Below are 17,001 nucleotides of genomic sequence, written 5' to 3' on the forward strand. Positions count from 1 at the left end.
ATTGAATAATAAGATCATCCTTAGATTTTTATGCCCTAATGTTCTTTGTCCTCAAAGAAATTCATAAAATAAGTTTTGCTAGTTCAAATAACTTTCCCCTCCACTAGAGCAAACTGCTACTTTTTATTTCAGTGTCCTAAATTAACTTCTATTAAGCTCAAAGAACTAAGACAGCTTCAAGGGTACAGCCTATTACTGGAGTGTTTCAAACTATAAGTAAAACAAAGCAAAATAAATAAATAAATAAATAAATAAATAAATAAATAAATACCTTGCAGGTTTATATGTGCTTTCATTATTATTGTTATTCAGTATCCAAAGTTGAAATGACAACTCTGTCAACTCCCCAAGACTTAATAGGAGCTCAAAGTTCTATATTGACATATAGATCAATTCTTTATAATTATAATGCATCAATAGCTTAGCCGCCCAGAATTCTTGGTGAATGAGCCATTTTAATAGCCATTTTCTGAGAAATGTAATTTTTTTCTCCCTCAGAATTAAAGATATTTCAGAATTACTTTTTACACATCCTTGCCTTATTTAGACAAGCTTTAGGTAATTGTTATATACTGTACTGTTTTATTGTCCTCAGGGCCTACTGAATTTTATTTTTGCTCATGCTAATTAATCCCATATTGCTTTGCTGACAACTCTTGAGCCTGCTTTGTGTTTTTTCGTTTTCTCCTGTTATTTGTCATATTTTTCTTCCAGTGAAAACTACTTCCTCTTATTTCTAATTTGCTGATGCTAATCCAGCATAATAAACACACTTGTTAAGATTATACAAAGCAAAAGTAGAAGAGACCTGAAAAAGGAAATGATAGCTTCTTCCAGAGTAAAAAGCAAGAATTTGTACCTATTAATATATTGACTAGTTAAGGAGTCTGTTTTTCTATTTTCTGACTCTGGCTCAATTTTGAATAAGTAAACTACTACTTCTTCTTCTTCTTCTTCTTTTTCTTCTTCTTCTTCTTCTTCTTTTTTTTTTTTAACTCCAAGTGCCTCTCTTTGACTAAATCTAAATGTCAGGCAAAAGTGAGTTCTATAGAAGGCTTACATGCCTTTTCCCCCACACCATCATCATATCAAGGTGCAACGTCACCTTCAATTGCACAATTATACATTTCCCTTATTTCTGGGCTCCATTTGATCTTTATGAGTTTCTGACCATCAGTTCTTATTTCACCCCATTTCTCTCAATTCTCCTTTGGTTTTTCTTTCCTTTTTTTTTTTTTAAATATTTTATTTATTTATTCATTAGAGACACACCGAGAGAGAGGCAGAGACATCGGCAGAGGGAGAAGCAGGCTCCATGCAGGGAGCCTGATGTGGAACTCGATCCCGGGACTCGAGGATCACGCCTAAAGTTGAAGGCAGATGCTTAACCGCTGAGCCACCCAGGAGTCGCTTGGATTTTCTTTTTGGAAAAATTACAATACATTCTAGAACCTTAGCTCCTTTTTGGCAATATCTTCATTAAGGAAGAATTTCTGATTCAGCGGAAATAGGCATAACATGTATTTAGGGAGTGTCTGGCCAGAGTTACTGGATTAGATTGAAGTTAAAGTTCTCATTTGAATTTGACTTTATTCTTGAGTTCAAAATGCATTGCAATCTTCTCTTGTTCAAAAGCAAGTTAGAAGTGGCTGGGCAATGCACTTGGAGATGATGAAAAAAATCCTGGGGGAATCGCTGATCATGGTCATAAAGTTAAAAAATTATAAAGCATGTTTAATAATGTGTTATGATAAAAAATAAGTTAAAAAAGCCTTTAATCTCCTAACCAATATTTGATATTGATTGTTTTTGTTGTTATTTAATTTAGGGAATATAATTATAAAATAAATCAAAAGAAATAATAGCTTTAGGGAGCATTAGGAATGACATTTAGCTATTATGCATGACATTGAAGCATCTGAACCCTGAAGCACCCCTTTATTTAATTTAAAAGACAATGTGGCTACAGGTGAGTAGGTTATTTTCTGATATGTAAGAAGTTGTTTGTTATTAGGAAACTCCAGCCTAATTTGTTTCCCATTTTTAGCAAGAACAGAATAAATCACACATAATAGTCCATTATTCTTCTAGAATTTTTTTTTGGAATAGGTCTATAAGAGGCAGGAAACTCTAAGAGCCTTATGATTCTATTTTTAAAAGAATGAAAAGATATGAGCATTTTCTCATTTAAGTGATACGTATAGAGGAGGATCTTACTCAACTCTAGATTAAAGATGTTGGTCATTTTCTTTCCCATCAGCAGTGCTGCTGATAGGGAGCACTGACCTTGGGCTTTCTTCTTCCCATTATCTACAAATACATCACTTTTCCATTTCTGAAAGAAATGCTTAACATATTTTATGAAAGTACGACAAAGGTTTTGTGATTACTGTTTTTTTTAAAAATATTGTATGCATATTCATGTGATTCTTGTATTTCAGTTTTATTACAATTTATAAAAACTACAACATGAATGCTTATTGATTTGAATGTATAATATACTATGATAAGATGTAAATCCTTTTAATGTGAGGAAGACTGATGGTCATGTTTTTATCATTCTTCTTAGCATACTCTTCCATAAATATCTTTGACAAAGTATATGGCAATTTATTTTTATGCAGGAATGAGTTATGCATTGTACAAGTATTCATTTTGTAAATGTGGTTAAACTGGGATGATTATTTAGCAGTATTTTATGCACTAATAGGTTGACTAATCATCAGACCACTTAGACAAAAATGGCCACCTATCAAATTATTTGTCTGCAGAGTGTTTTCAAATATATCAAAAAATTGTGGAATTAATTATTACAATACAAAAATGAATTCAAAATCCTCAAATTAAAGCCTATTCAAAAGATATACCAGTATCAGTAAATCATGTAAAGCATCCGTACAATGCATATATAACTATGAAAAGACATACTGAATAGGTTTGTGGCAGCAAAGCTTAAGGATGAAGAGCACAAACTCTAGAGCCAGACTGTGAGCCCTTCTGCTAGTTACTTTTCTGGTGTGTGCCTTAGTTCCTCATCTGTAAAATCGAGATTCATAGTATTACCATATGGAGTTATTGAGAGGATTGAATGAGATGGTCCATGTAAAAGGCTTAGAACAGGGCCTTTCCAGGTAAATTCCATAAAAGCCCTGACTGTCATGATTATGTAGATGAGAATTATTGCAACAATACCTATAGAATGCCTGAACATTGCTGGCTGGGGACTGGACAGGCACCTAACTTACATAAAATTTCAAATCCTCACAACAGTACTTCAAGACAAATATTACACATATTTTATAGATGAAATTGGAATCTAATATTAACTAATTTAACAAGGTTACATTGTCAGCATTTAACAGAGTCAAGATTTAAGTTATGGTCTGGGTCTAAACCCTGATGATGTCTTTCTGCTAAGCCATGTGGTAATTATAATCTTTTTTACATCATAAAATTATTTGAGAATTTGAAAATACTTTTCAAATGCACAGCATATACTAAATATTAAAATATGTAGATTATCTACACACTGAAAAAATTCAGAGAAATCACTAATCTTATGAATATTCATTTTTTTCTACTATATTTTTTACAAATAGCTATTATATCATAAAGAAAATGATCATTGGTACTTAATAAACTTGAAAATATTCATTAAAAAAAAACCCCAAACATGAATTCACTGTTAATGTTTACTATTTAATCAGACCAGAAGTCAATTCTCCCAGCCTTTTTCTTTTCTGGTTACTACTTTTCACTAAAGTATGTCTGTAACCTTTTATTTAGTATTAATCATCATGCTATATACAAAGCGTAACATTGGCAGTTTAATCAACTTCCCATGAAAATCAGTTTGACATACTGATACTTCATCAGAAATTATCTTTTTCTTTTTTTTAAATTATCCTTTTCTAAAATGAATAACTTTATAATAAAAATAATACATCCTAAAAAAATAATAAAAAAAATACATCCTAAGACTTTTGGAGAGAAGTCAAATGCTACAGAAAGGTATGAAGAATAAATAAAAAATACTCTAATCTTACCATATAGAAGCAACTGCCATTAACATTCTGATTCAGATTTTCCTAGACTTTCTGTTCTTAGATTAGATATTTTTTCAATACCAGCACATATAAATAAGTAGACCATATTGTTTTTATGTGTTGAATAGTATTTTTCTAGTTTTCATTATTGATTAAAAAATGCTCTGGTGAACATCGTACAGATGTGTTTTATGTTTAATATTGATCTTGATTTGAATTTAGCAACCTCTGTCCTTCGTGTATGTAACTGATTTCATTTCTATTTTCTGGGCAAAAGTCTCCATTATTATGACAGATCACCATGAAAGAAGTCCTCTTAATTCAATTTTGGGTCTCTTTTTCCCCATGCATTCTCTTTCTTATGAAACAATTGAAGCTGTGCCTATTGTCTCATCTTTTATGGTCTAGTCTTTTCCACTAGTACAATTCTTGTGGGGAACTCTCCAAGGTGAAATCAGGTTTTTAATAGGGATGGATACCCTCTTTAGGGTCTGAAGCAGCATGTACCAGGACTAAAGGAATGAAAAGCTGAGGGAATGGGATTTTCTTCAATTAATAGATAAGTAATTTAGAGAGGGACGGGTTTCTAAATATGCTCATACCTCTCAATTTTGTAATAACAAAATGCAAGAAAAGGAAGGCTGATTTGCTCAACATCACCCACATGCGTTGTGACAGAGAGAGTGTCAAGAAGGACCTTCTGGTTTCTGATTTTTCTACCACTACTTATTGTATCCTCAGCACAATGTCTGATTTTTTATCTTATTCCTCCACCATCCTTTATCAGTTACATGATAGGAATGAAAGCAGAACAGAAATAAAGAGTTCAGGGTAGGGTAAAGTCATGAATTTAATTGTGTTAATGGAAACAATAAGAGCAATTGTTTTTAATTATGAATTTGAACTTAAATTTTTGAAATGATAATGCTAGCCTCAGACAGTCATTTTTTTTAAGATTTTATTTATTTGGGAGAGAGCGAGCACAAGCGGGGTGGGGGTGCAGAAGGAGAGGGAGAAGCAGACTCCCTGCTGAGCAGGGAGACCATGCAGGACTCAATCCCAAGACCCTGGAATCATGACCTGAGCTGAAGATAGATGCTTGTTTGACCGAGCCACCCAGGTGCCCTTTGGCAGTCAATTTCTTTGAATAAAAGCTTAGTATCAAAGGAATGAAAATTATATGTAGCTTCTGATACCAAACATTTGGGTTTAATAAAGAGAAATTATTTTATTATTATTGCATAAAATGTCAGTAATGCAGCAGAATAGAATGATGGGTACATCATTAATTTGAGTAGGTAGTATTTATCTCATGATATGGACAAGTCATTATGTATGTACACAAAATGATGTTCAGATTTGTATTACAAAGTAGGCAAAATGAATTCATATCCTTACAAAATAAAATTATATCATTACAAGATATCAAGAAGCTATATCATCAAGACCAAGAGTATTAACTAATATTTGTGGATATGCATGGTTTAATATATTGGATTTGTGAAAAGAAATGCATAGGTAAACAATGTAATGAGTAATGAGCTTCAACTCTTACATAGGATATTAGAGTAGTTCAATTACTTGAATGTTTAATGTATCAGTAATAAATATCAATCATCTTAATTTATTTCAAAGTGAAGATACCAATTCAGAAAATGGAATTTTAACAGTGATTATGCCCCTCTTTTTTGAAGACATAGTTCTACATTGAGCACTTTAGATTCCCTATGCAATGTTTTTGAACATTAAAAAATTGAAACTGTTATGACAATATTCAAGATAAAGGCCTTTAAAGTTTAGTTCCTATGTAAGCAATTACATGATATTAACAGAAAAACATGGGCTCTTTCTTTAACCTTTGAATCTTTTTGCAAGCATTTATGAATATGATTTAGCAATATCATTGTGTTATTATTTCCCATAGAACAAAATTCTATCTAAGGTTTTTCTTTATTGAATGTTATATTACAGGCTTTAGATACTGAATTATCTCATTATAAGGGGTTTTACTTAAGGCAATATGACATTACAGACTCCAAGAATAGTTCTATAGCAGGGTTATAATAATAGATACTCACATGCATATAAATATTCATGAATTATACACAAGTATAGCATGACTATTTTGTGGATTGTTTAGGGTACTCTGTTAAGGCATCAAAAGTTATCAGTTAAATTTTGACCGTGGGCTGTTCTCATTCTAGACTACTGGATGGAAATTAATAGGCACATATTTATTTCTCCTGGTAAATTTTAAACTTCCCAGAGACTGTGTTGAGAATAGGTGCATGACTATTACAGGAAAATTAATTTATATGTACCGTAGTAACGGTTTTCCAAAGGTATCACCTTTGAACATTTAAAAAAAAAGATTTTATTTATTTATTCATGAGAGACAGAGAGAGAGAGAGAGGCAGAGACATAGGCAGAAGGAAAAGCAGGCTCCATGCAGGGAACCTGTTACAGAACTCGATCCCAGGACTCTGGGATCAAGCCCTGAGCTGAAGGCAGATGTTTAACTGCTGAGCCACCCAGGCGTCCCACCTTTGAACATTTATACTGAAGAAAGCTGACCCACATATGTTTTTGTTCCAAACTTGTGATTATGCTGCTGCTGACAAATTTGTATGTGTTTAAAGCCAGTGAGTGACTAAACATCCATTTCAGGTTGAACATTCATTTCTTTAATCATCTTTAACACATTTATCTGTGTACAAATTTAAATTTATATATAGCCAAATTGGTCATTTTCTTTATAATTTACTCTATTGCCTTTAAGCAAAAAAGGTATTTTCCTTAGTTTACACAAATATTCATATGTTTTATCTTCTAAAATTTTAATAGTTTGACTTTTTTACATTTAACTCTCTAGTTATCTGGAATATATTTTGTATTGGGTAATGATACATCCCAAGTGATGTTATAAAGGTTAAATGTATGTGTACAGAATCTAGAACTAAGCACTGTGTCAAACTTGGATCTAGTGCTCAATACATCTTTTGAATTTCCCCTTCTTTCCTGTGACTAAACAGGGCACATACCGGATCAGTATTCCAGAAGACAGCTTCTAACCTATAAAGTGCCTAGTTCCTGATGCCAAAGCAGTCACCAAAAAATAGAGGAGAAGGAAATGAAAGCAAATGACTATAATGGAATATAATCTGATAGGGCAAGAAGACCAAGAAACTTTCAATGGAGGCAATCCTCATGATGCTTCCTAAGAAATGAGTTGAAGTTTATGATGTGAATGACAGGGAAATTATTTCCTAGAATGAGGCTAAGTATTTGAGGTGGTATGTTCAGGAACTTCTAAGAAGCACAGCAGGTGCCTGCACAGCTGACAATAGGTGGAGGATGAAAGGAAAGCCTAGGCCAGATAAAGAAAGGACTGGCTAGCCGCGCTGTGGATTTTGGCCTCTAACTAGAACTACTTGTGCATATGAGTGTGCTAGTAGCATGATTCATTCAGAGGTTTTGATTTTTACATATTTTTAGGGCACGTATAAAATTTCTGTCATGAAGTTTTATATATGAATAATTAATAGTTCACACCATTACAGATTAGTCCTAAATCAATTGAATATTTCATTTCTGGTCATGTGGGTTGGAAAACTGTCTAAGTGTCCCCACTGATATTTTCATTCAAGTAATAGTTTCCTTAAATAATTGGAGAGACATTTGTAGTATAATCATGGAGTAGCAAAGTGGCTTTGGAACACGGGACTGTGCCATATAAGTAACCTTTGCTCTGACACAGAAAAACTAGAATGAACTATACCAAGATCTTTCTGCTTTTTAACAGGCTTTATAGATGTATTTGGTACCATTAGCATTTATTAAGCAAGCTTGGTTAACAATGAAGTTTGTTAACATCCTAAAATTAATCTAAAGTATTATGTGGACCTATCAGAGCATTTGGTACTTCTAGTTTGTTCCCATTCATATATGGAATGAGGCAGTCTTCATCTATAATATGTATCTACTATACATAAAGAGTATATATACATAATCTCTAAGGATTGTCTATTACATATTTGCTTCAAGATAACATGCTTTTTACTGTTCTAGTGGATTTTTTAAAAAAATGCCTCTCTCTCTCTGTGTCTCTATTTATTCATGAGAGACAGAGAGAGAGACAGAGAGAGAGAGAGAGGCAGAGACACAGGCAGAAGGAGAAGCAGGCTCCATGCAAGGAGCCCAATGTGGGACTGGATCCTGAGACTCTAGGTTCACCCCCTGGGCAGGGGCTAAGCCGCTGAGCCACCCAGGCGTCCCAGTTCTAGTGGAATCTTATTTGAGAATGAAGCATTTAGCTTTGTGCAGTGGCAGTATCATAGCCGATGAGGTTTATCCGAGGTGTGATTATTGCTAATTAAGAATGAAGCATTTATGTGGATTAGTTTCCTTGGTCTCTGAGGATATTCCTAGAAATATAATTCTGTCATTCAGGGAGGCAAGGCTGATGCACTGAGTTAAGCTGAAGGAAGTGTGTCACTGGAGTGGAATAGGTAGGGCCCCAGATGTTTGTGAATGGTGGTTTTCAATCACCAATGGTGATGAAGTTTTTTTTTTTTTTTTTAAGATTTTATTTATTTAGGGGATCCCTAAGATCACGCCCTGAGCCAAAGGCAGACGCTCAACTGCTGAGCCACTCAGGCCTCCCGGTGATGAAATTTTCAATTGAGTTTTCCTGATTTGTGATTAAGGTATTGGAGTATGATCTTTTTGGGGACTCTTAAATCATTAATAACTGAGATGAAAGGTATATTAAAGCTGTGATAATTGGTGTTGTGTGTTGATATTATCTACTTTGTAACTCAATGCTGATGTGGCCTTGGAATATTTGAGTTACACACTAACTTGACCAATATCTTGACAAATGATAATTGTAGTTTCAAACTGATGACTACGCCAGACATAAACCAAATTGTATCAAGGTCTACTTATCTAAAGAAGTACTCCCCAACCATCTTCACATTATAGAATAGAATACATAGAAGATGATGGATTTGTTTAGTATGCCAGGGTAAAATGGAGGTGTTTTGGAAAGGTATCTACTTACAGTCTTGTTTAAAAAAAAAAAAAAGTTTTCTTTATGTTATATAATTTGAAAAGAGAAATACAAGATATTAGAATAGACAAAAGTTAAATGTATGTAAAACTTTCAAATAAAGCTTTTCAAAAGATTCCCCAGGATGCTAACACAGATGTCCAAGTAATAGACCACTTCTCTGGGGATGCTTGTGATGCTATAGAGGAACAGTAAATGTAGCATGTTGTCATATTGTATGCTCCTCATCTGTGGGACCACAGCGTGAGCCTGATCATAATGTCTGACCCTTTACTGAGGAGTTCTGGAAAATGCTTATTGAGATCAAAGCCATCTAATGAGGGAACTCTAGCCCCTGGGTCTAAATGAATCAGCATATTAAATACACCTCTAAAGCACTGGATGCACACCGATGTGCCAGTTCTTCAGTTGGAGAACTCTAGTATAAGTCATATAGAGCGGAGTAACACAGAAGGAATATCAGTAATAATCTCCAGTGATAGGTTGAGGTGTTTCTGGGTTTTCCCAACATTTTTCACACAATTGCAGATGATAGGTCTGGGTTAATAAGGGTAAGTTCTGAAGTTCTGGAAGCTTAAATGCTCCCCTAATGGCCCAACCTTAATTATAAGGGTTAAAATATTCCAAGATACAACTTTGCTGGAATATGTGCTAGATATCTTCACACCTACACCAAGGCACATCATTAATCTCAGAACCATGGAGTACATAATATACAATGCACAGTGTATTCGGCTTTGAATAAACTCCTTGCCCGTCACTGTCAGCTCCCAATAAGACTCAGGTTGGGCCAAAAATATTTTGTTCTGTGGAATTTGAGTAAGTGGCAGTTACCAAGGTTTCTGGAATTTCTTCTCATATGTTCTAAGACTGGCTAAAAGGCCATTTGTGCAAGATATAATCTGTAGAATTTCTGGAAAATTTCAAAAATATAACTGGCTAACATAAAAATTAATTATAGGCAATATTTGACAGAGTTTCCTAGACTCTCAAATTGAGAATATTTTCCCTGTTTTTTGGACACAGTAAGAAGTGGAAATGTTCAACCATGAAGATTGAGTTATCTTTTTTCTTAGCATTTAGACATACAGATTTAATTTAGTTTGATTATTAAAATGAAGATAATAACAAGAAAAAATTAGAAGCAGGAGATTATGTTAAATATGAATTAATCTTTCCATGGAAATGGCTACTTACAGGACACTGGAGAACCTTATTCCCTGGAGAGACTTAAAAACTGGTTTGTCAGGTGTCATATAAGTGTTAGTGTCCTGAATCTGAATGCAGCCAGGAGATGCTTCTGGCAACTGCAAAGTTTTAACATCACTGTCTATAAAGTTAGCTTATGCCCTGGAGCCCAGGCACATTGTGCTTCCTCCTCTGAACTTTCTGGGTTAATTAAAAACTATCATTATCACTGTTTCAGCAGCTGACATGCTATAAAAAAGAGCTTTAGCAATGGATTAACTGAAAGGCAGAGAGATATTTCAGAAATCTTAAGTCGAGAGGGAATGTGTTTTTTGGACTATTAAGACCATACTAGAATCAGTTCATATGGAACAAGCCTAACCAGGCTCACAGATGCCTTCCAGACTCTGTGTTTCAAAAACTTGAGGCCTGTCTCTCTGTGATTGGGTTCCTGATTCTTATTCACATCTTAGAGTCAGGACTCATAAGGGGACCACTAAAGGGCACTTGAGATTTTGTGGCTATAGCATGGAAACTTGTAGAGTCCCCAAAGTTGAAGGATCAAGTGTAGGACATCTCAATGTCATTTTCCCTACTACAATGCTAGACAGGTCCTAAATCCTGAGAATATACTGGGTCTTTACTCCTCACAGAAAGTGGTTTTTATTTTTTGAGACTCCTTTTTTGTTCCCAGGATCGTAGAGACAATTCTCATTGCTCAATGAAAGGAAATTCTAATTCTGATCTTCCCCATTCAAACTCAAGCTGAAATGATTTCCATTTTTGTTGGTGTGAGGTAACTATAGTAATTATGCCCTTTGTCATATAATTAAGCTGCTGTAAAGTCATCTTGTTACACTTCAAAATTTTGCTTTAAATGTCTCTTGACACTTTTAGGAACTTAAAACAGAGAGTATTCTATTATAAACATGTCTTTGAAAAAATCTTAAGCACCATAGGAATCTCCTTTTAGAGAGAGTAAATTCAATGTGAAGGGCTTTTCGTGGTTCTAGTTCCAGATCAAATTTTTTTTTTTCTTTGTGAACTCTTTCTTAACTTTCCAGATAAAGAAAATGTCTCCTCCACTGAGCTTCAAATCTATTCTTTTGTATATATTTGTCATAATATTTACTAAACTACAGTTATTTGTTCATATGCTTTGTTCTCTTATTAGACTATGAACTACTAATGGACAGTATCTTTTTTTCTTTATATTCCCAGAGTCTAGCACCCAGAGAGGAATAAGGGTTGAATGGATGCAAGAATGAATGAATAACCATTCTGTAATGAACCCTAATGAAAGGGTTCTAATTCCTTAGGTATCAAGAGAACTTCAGATTTATTAGGGTATGGAGCCTAAGAACATTGCTCTATTAATATATCAATATATGTGATACAGCAAGTCTTTGATTTTATTTATGTAAATCTATATGCAAAGGAAGATATTTGATCCTGAAGTCTTTTGTAAAACTTCTATTTGAGAGGCTACCAATCATATATATATATATATAATGTTTTTAAAATTTTGAATATCTTGACATATAATGTTATATTGGTTTCAGGTATACAACATAGTGATTTAAGAACTCTATATGTTATATTATGCTCACTACAAGTGTAGTTAGTTACCATCTGACACTGTACAACACTATTACAATATTATTGACTATATTCCCTATGCTGAACCTTTTGTTCCCATGACTTATTCGTTCCATAATTGGAAGCCTGTATCTGCCACTCCCCTTCACCCATTTCATCCATTGCCCCCTCCTCCTCTGACAATCATCAATTTGTTTTCTGTATTTATAGGTCTGATCCTGTTTTTTATTTGTTTATTCATTTGTTTTGTTTTTTAGATATCACATATAAGTGAAATCAGATGATATTTGTCTTTTTTGGACTTATTCATTTAGCATAATACCCTCTAGGTCCATCCATGTTGTTGCAAGTGGTGAGATCTCATTCTTCTTTATGGCTATGTAATATTACATTGTGTATATATGCCACATCTTCCTTATCCATTCATCTGTCTTGGGTTGCTTACATACCTTGCTATTGTAAATAATGCTGCACTAAACAGAGGAGTGTATATATCTTTTCAAGTTATTGTTTGTGTTTTCTTTTGGTAGAAATCCAGTAGTAGAATTATTGGATCATATAATATGTCTGAAACTTTTTGAGGAACTTCCATACAGTTTCTACATTGACTGCACCAGTTTACATTCCCACCAAAAGTGTACAGGGGTTCTTTTTTTTCCATATCCTTGCCAACACTTGTTGTTTCGTGTGCTTTCTATTTTATCCATTCTAACAGGTCTGATGTGATATCTCAGGGAGGTTTCAGTTTCCATTTCCCTGATGATGGGCTATATTGAACATCTTTTCATGTGCCTATATGTCCTCTTTTTAAAAATATCTATTCAGTTCCTTTGCCCATTTTAAGAATCAGATTATGTTTGTGTGTGTGTGTGTGTTTCACGTTGAGTTGTATAAACTCTTTGTGCATTTTGGATATTAACCCCTTACCATATATATCACATGCAAAAATCTTCCTTTTTATAAGTTGCCTTTTTGTTTTGCTGATTTTCCCCTCTGTGTAAAAGGTTTTTATTTTGATGTAATCTCAGGACTTTATTTTTACTTTTGTTTTCCTTGCCTTAGTAGATATACCTAGAAAAATGTTGTCCTGGCTGATGTCATAGAAATCTTGCCTATGTTCTGTTCTCGGAGTTTTATGGTATCAGGTCTCACTTTTAAGTCTGAAATCCATTTAGAGTTTGTTTTTTGTGTATAGTATAATCTGGTCTAGTTTCATTCTTTTGCATGTTGCTTCCACTTTTCCCTTTATTGAAGAGACTGCCTTTTCCTCATTTTATATTCTTGCCTCCTTTGTCCTAGATTAATTGACTGTTTTAAATGTGGGTTTATTTCTGGGCTTTCTCTTTTGTTCTGCTGATCTATTTCTCTAATTCTGTGACAGTACCATACTGTTTTGACACCTACAGCTCTGTAGTATATCTTGAAATTTTGAATTGTGATACCTCCAGCTTTGTTCTTTTTCTTCAATATTGCTTTGACTATTCAGGTTCTTTTGTGGTTCTATACACATTTTAGTATTATTTGTTCTAGTTCCATTAGTATCTTGATAGGGATTATTTTGCATATGTAGATTGTCTTGGTGGTGTGTACATTTTAACGATATTTGTCCAATCTGTGAATGTGGAATGTCTTTCCACTTGTTTGTGTTGTCTTCAATTTCATTCATCAATATTTTATAGCTTTAAGAGTACAGGTCTTTCACCTCCTTGGCTAAGTTTATTTCTAGGTATTTTATTCTTTTTTGGTACAATTGTAAATGGAATTGGTTTCTTAATTTCTTTTTCTGCTATTTTGTTATTATTGCCTAGTAACACAACAGATTTCTGGCCATTACTTTTGTATCCTGAAACGTTAATGTATTCATCTACTACTTCCAGTAGTTCTTTGTGGAGTCTTTAGGGTTTTCTATGTATAGTAACATGTCATTTGCACTAGTGACAGTTTAGCTTATTTACCAGTATGAATGCTTGCCCCTCTCCTCTTTTTTTTTTTTTTTTCCTTATCTGACTGTTGTGGCTAGGACTTCCAGTATTATGTTGAATAGAAGTGATGAGAGTGGGCTTACTTTTCTTGTTCCTGATCTTGGAGGAAAAGTTCTTAGTTTCTCACTATTGATTTATGATATTAGTTTTTTTTTTTCACGTATGGCCTTTATTATGTTGAGGTATGTTTCCTCTAAACCCACTTTGTTGAAAGTTTTTGTAATGGATGGATGTTGAATTTTTAGATGCTTGTTCTACATCTATTGAGATGATCATCTGATTTTTATCCTTTGTTTTATTCATGTGGTGTATTACATTGACTGATTTGTGAATATTGAACCATCCTTGCATTTCCAGAATAAATTCCACTTGATCATGGTAAATGATCCTTTTAATATAGAAATACTGCCATTCTTATAATAATTCATTTTGTTAGTCATATTAGATTTAGAACTTTGAATGATTCCCTTAAATACTGGACTATACTGTCATCCTTGTATTTAAATAGGAGATAAGGTAGGGCTTGGAACTTGAGATTTGATAGAATATAATTCTAATGTATCAAATGTATTTGAAGTTGATTATTAATCTTTGCTTTTATGTAATTTAGTAAAAATTGTTCCTTGGGAGGTACTGAAAAAAAGAACTTTGAGAAATTGATTTAAAAAAGTTATTTTGAACACTTTCTAAAAAAACTAAGCCATAGCTATAATACTTTTTAAGAATCTTAAGGAATTATTTAGAACCTAGGCCAACAAAAGAGAGAAGAGGATAATTTGGGTTTTTTTCCTCTCTCCTACTCTGGTATTCATGTGTAAGTAAGATCTCTGATAGATTTCTAGATGGTTCTTTGAGAGAATTGTTAAAGAGTAGGGGCATCAATCACCCATTGTAGTCATAATGTAGGCTGGAGCATTATATTTCAGAATATTATATTATTATATATCAAAAATATTGTTTCTAAAAGAGCTCATTTTCCCCTCTGGCATTGTCTGTTTAAAAATATGATTTTATTTTTCATTTGGTTAGGATAACAGCTAACCAAACTATGTATTTATATTGAAGATTATAGGATAAAAATAAAATCATCTCCAAATATATGCAAGGCAATGGTTAATCAAGAAAGGGAGAAATGTTGATCTTCAAAGTACTTTTAAGGAGAGATTAAAAATTAAGATGTCTAGGTTGTACTACAGAAAAACAAAAATGACCTAATATTGATGAATCTCTATTTCAAATTTGGACTCTTTCTGGAAAGTCATGTATTCTTTGACTTTTAAAAAATATTTAGTTGAAATTATTGTTGTGGAATCTAGAATCTATTTAGATGACTTATTCTTAGTCTCCACATAGTAATAAGGACTCCAGGCCTGTATCTCTAGATTTGGATTCACTTGAAACAATAACAACAGCAACAACAAACCCTGCATGCCTCTCTTTCAGTATACATAGCAAAATGCACAGAGAGTATCATTGGCTCCAATAAGGTCATGTGTTATATCTGAGTCAAACTGCTTCTGCAGAAGCAGTACCCTACTCCATTTACATCTGTTAAAGTGCTCTGCTTCCCAAGCATATTAGGAAATTCCTGTTAGGAAGCCCCAGTGGCCTCAGGCCAGCTGTCGCTGTAGCACCATTTGTTCCTACCCTGCTCCAGCACTGTGGCACTGTCCTCTGAGATTGCTGCAGCTGCCCTGTGTAGCCCTGGTGCTTCTCTCAAGCTTTATGAAACTCTCACTATTTTTCCTTGCATGACAGGTCTCTGTTCTGTCTGTCATGGGAGTTCTGCCAATTTTAATGTGATTATGGTATGATGATTAAAATGATCAAAAAAAAAAAAAAAAGCAGGAAAAGCAGGAAAATGAGCTACTTGGACTGGCCAGAGCTCATCAGTTATTGCCTCATTTCTGGAACTGGTTGTGGATTCACTTCCATAGGAAGTATAAAGATTCAGAGTGAGGTTGTATGTGATTTCTGTGATTTCCCCATAAGTAGATAAAAATTATAGAATTTTCTGGGATGACCAGAGGGGCAATAGACATTGGTGCAAAATACAATGTATTTCTACTACAAAGAGATTGTAATAATTGTTGCAAAGGTAGTACATAAAATCACAAATAATTGTAGGCTATTAAATGTTCAATATCAGTTAAGTGTATAGAAAATATACTCTAGGCCAAAGAAGTTCTAATTGAGAAGGCTTTTGAATAGACAGGCTTTAAATGAGAAAGACACTTAATGGTTCTGGGTACCTACAATGTGGAGATATTGTGGTAAGTGCTTTTATTACTCTTATTTATTGTACCCTTGAAAATAGGTAGTACAGTAAGTATATTACTTCTCTTATAGTTGACATTCTGAAGGCCAGAGATATTAGGCAACTTAATAATAATGATGGTTGGTATTTATTAGTGGTCTGTATGTTAGAAACTGTGATAAGGGCTCTTTTTGGATATATTTATGTGGTCTCTATATTTATCATCATTATTACCATCATCAGCCCTTATTTTAAACATAAAGAAATGGAGAATTAGGGAGATCAAGTAATTTAGCCAGGGTGGCATACATGGTAAGTAAAAGCCCTGGGCTTTAAACCTAGAGAGACTGAGGTCATGAATCAGTGGGCTCAACAGTAGACTGTTCTTTTGAGTGGTTTATCCAAAGTTACATAGCCAGTAAGAGATGGAGCTGGAATTCCTATCCTTTATTCCTCCTACTGCCAAGCCTATGATTATTCTCTCTTTATCTTTGTTGTTAGTAAAATTTAGAAAGGAAAATAAGAGATGGAGTATTTAAGTTAAAGTGTTAGGGTTATAATGGTGAGAGTAAATGAATGTTTCTGAAGTAAATGATCCTCAAAGGAAGTCAGATAGCTGGAAAGGCAGTTATATATGTTGTTAAGTGGTTGGCTCTTACTGACTTCCATTTCACATTTTGATAAGCAGATTTCATCTTTTCCTTTTCATAAATTTGTCCCAGGCCCTCTACAATTCTAGATAATTCTTTCTCTAGTTTCTACCATTTCGGCAATGTTATGTTTCCTCTAATCCAACTTTCTGTTTTACAATCCTTTGACCTTGGATTATTTATACATTACTGGAGGATCATTAGCTAA

At 33.8% G+C, this 17,001-nt stretch overlaps 1 protein-coding gene and 1 pseudogene across 1 annotated transcript in view; both read left to right on the forward strand.

Annotated features, from left to right (window-relative positions):
• Positions 1 to 17,001, forward strand: part of LOC112658411 (uncharacterized) — a 499,297-nt gene that overhangs the window by 73,026 nt on the left and 409,270 nt on the right. The gene's annotated exons all lie outside the window — the stretch shown is intronic.
• Positions 8,358 to 8,489, forward strand: LOC112658751 (U4 spliceosomal RNA; annotated as a pseudogene).

This window comes from Canis lupus, chromosome 12, assembly GCF_003254725.2.
Source record: "Canis lupus dingo isolate Sandy chromosome 12, ASM325472v2, whole genome shotgun sequence".
Taxonomy (NCBI): Eukaryota; Metazoa; Chordata; class Mammalia; order Carnivora; family Canidae; genus Canis; species Canis lupus.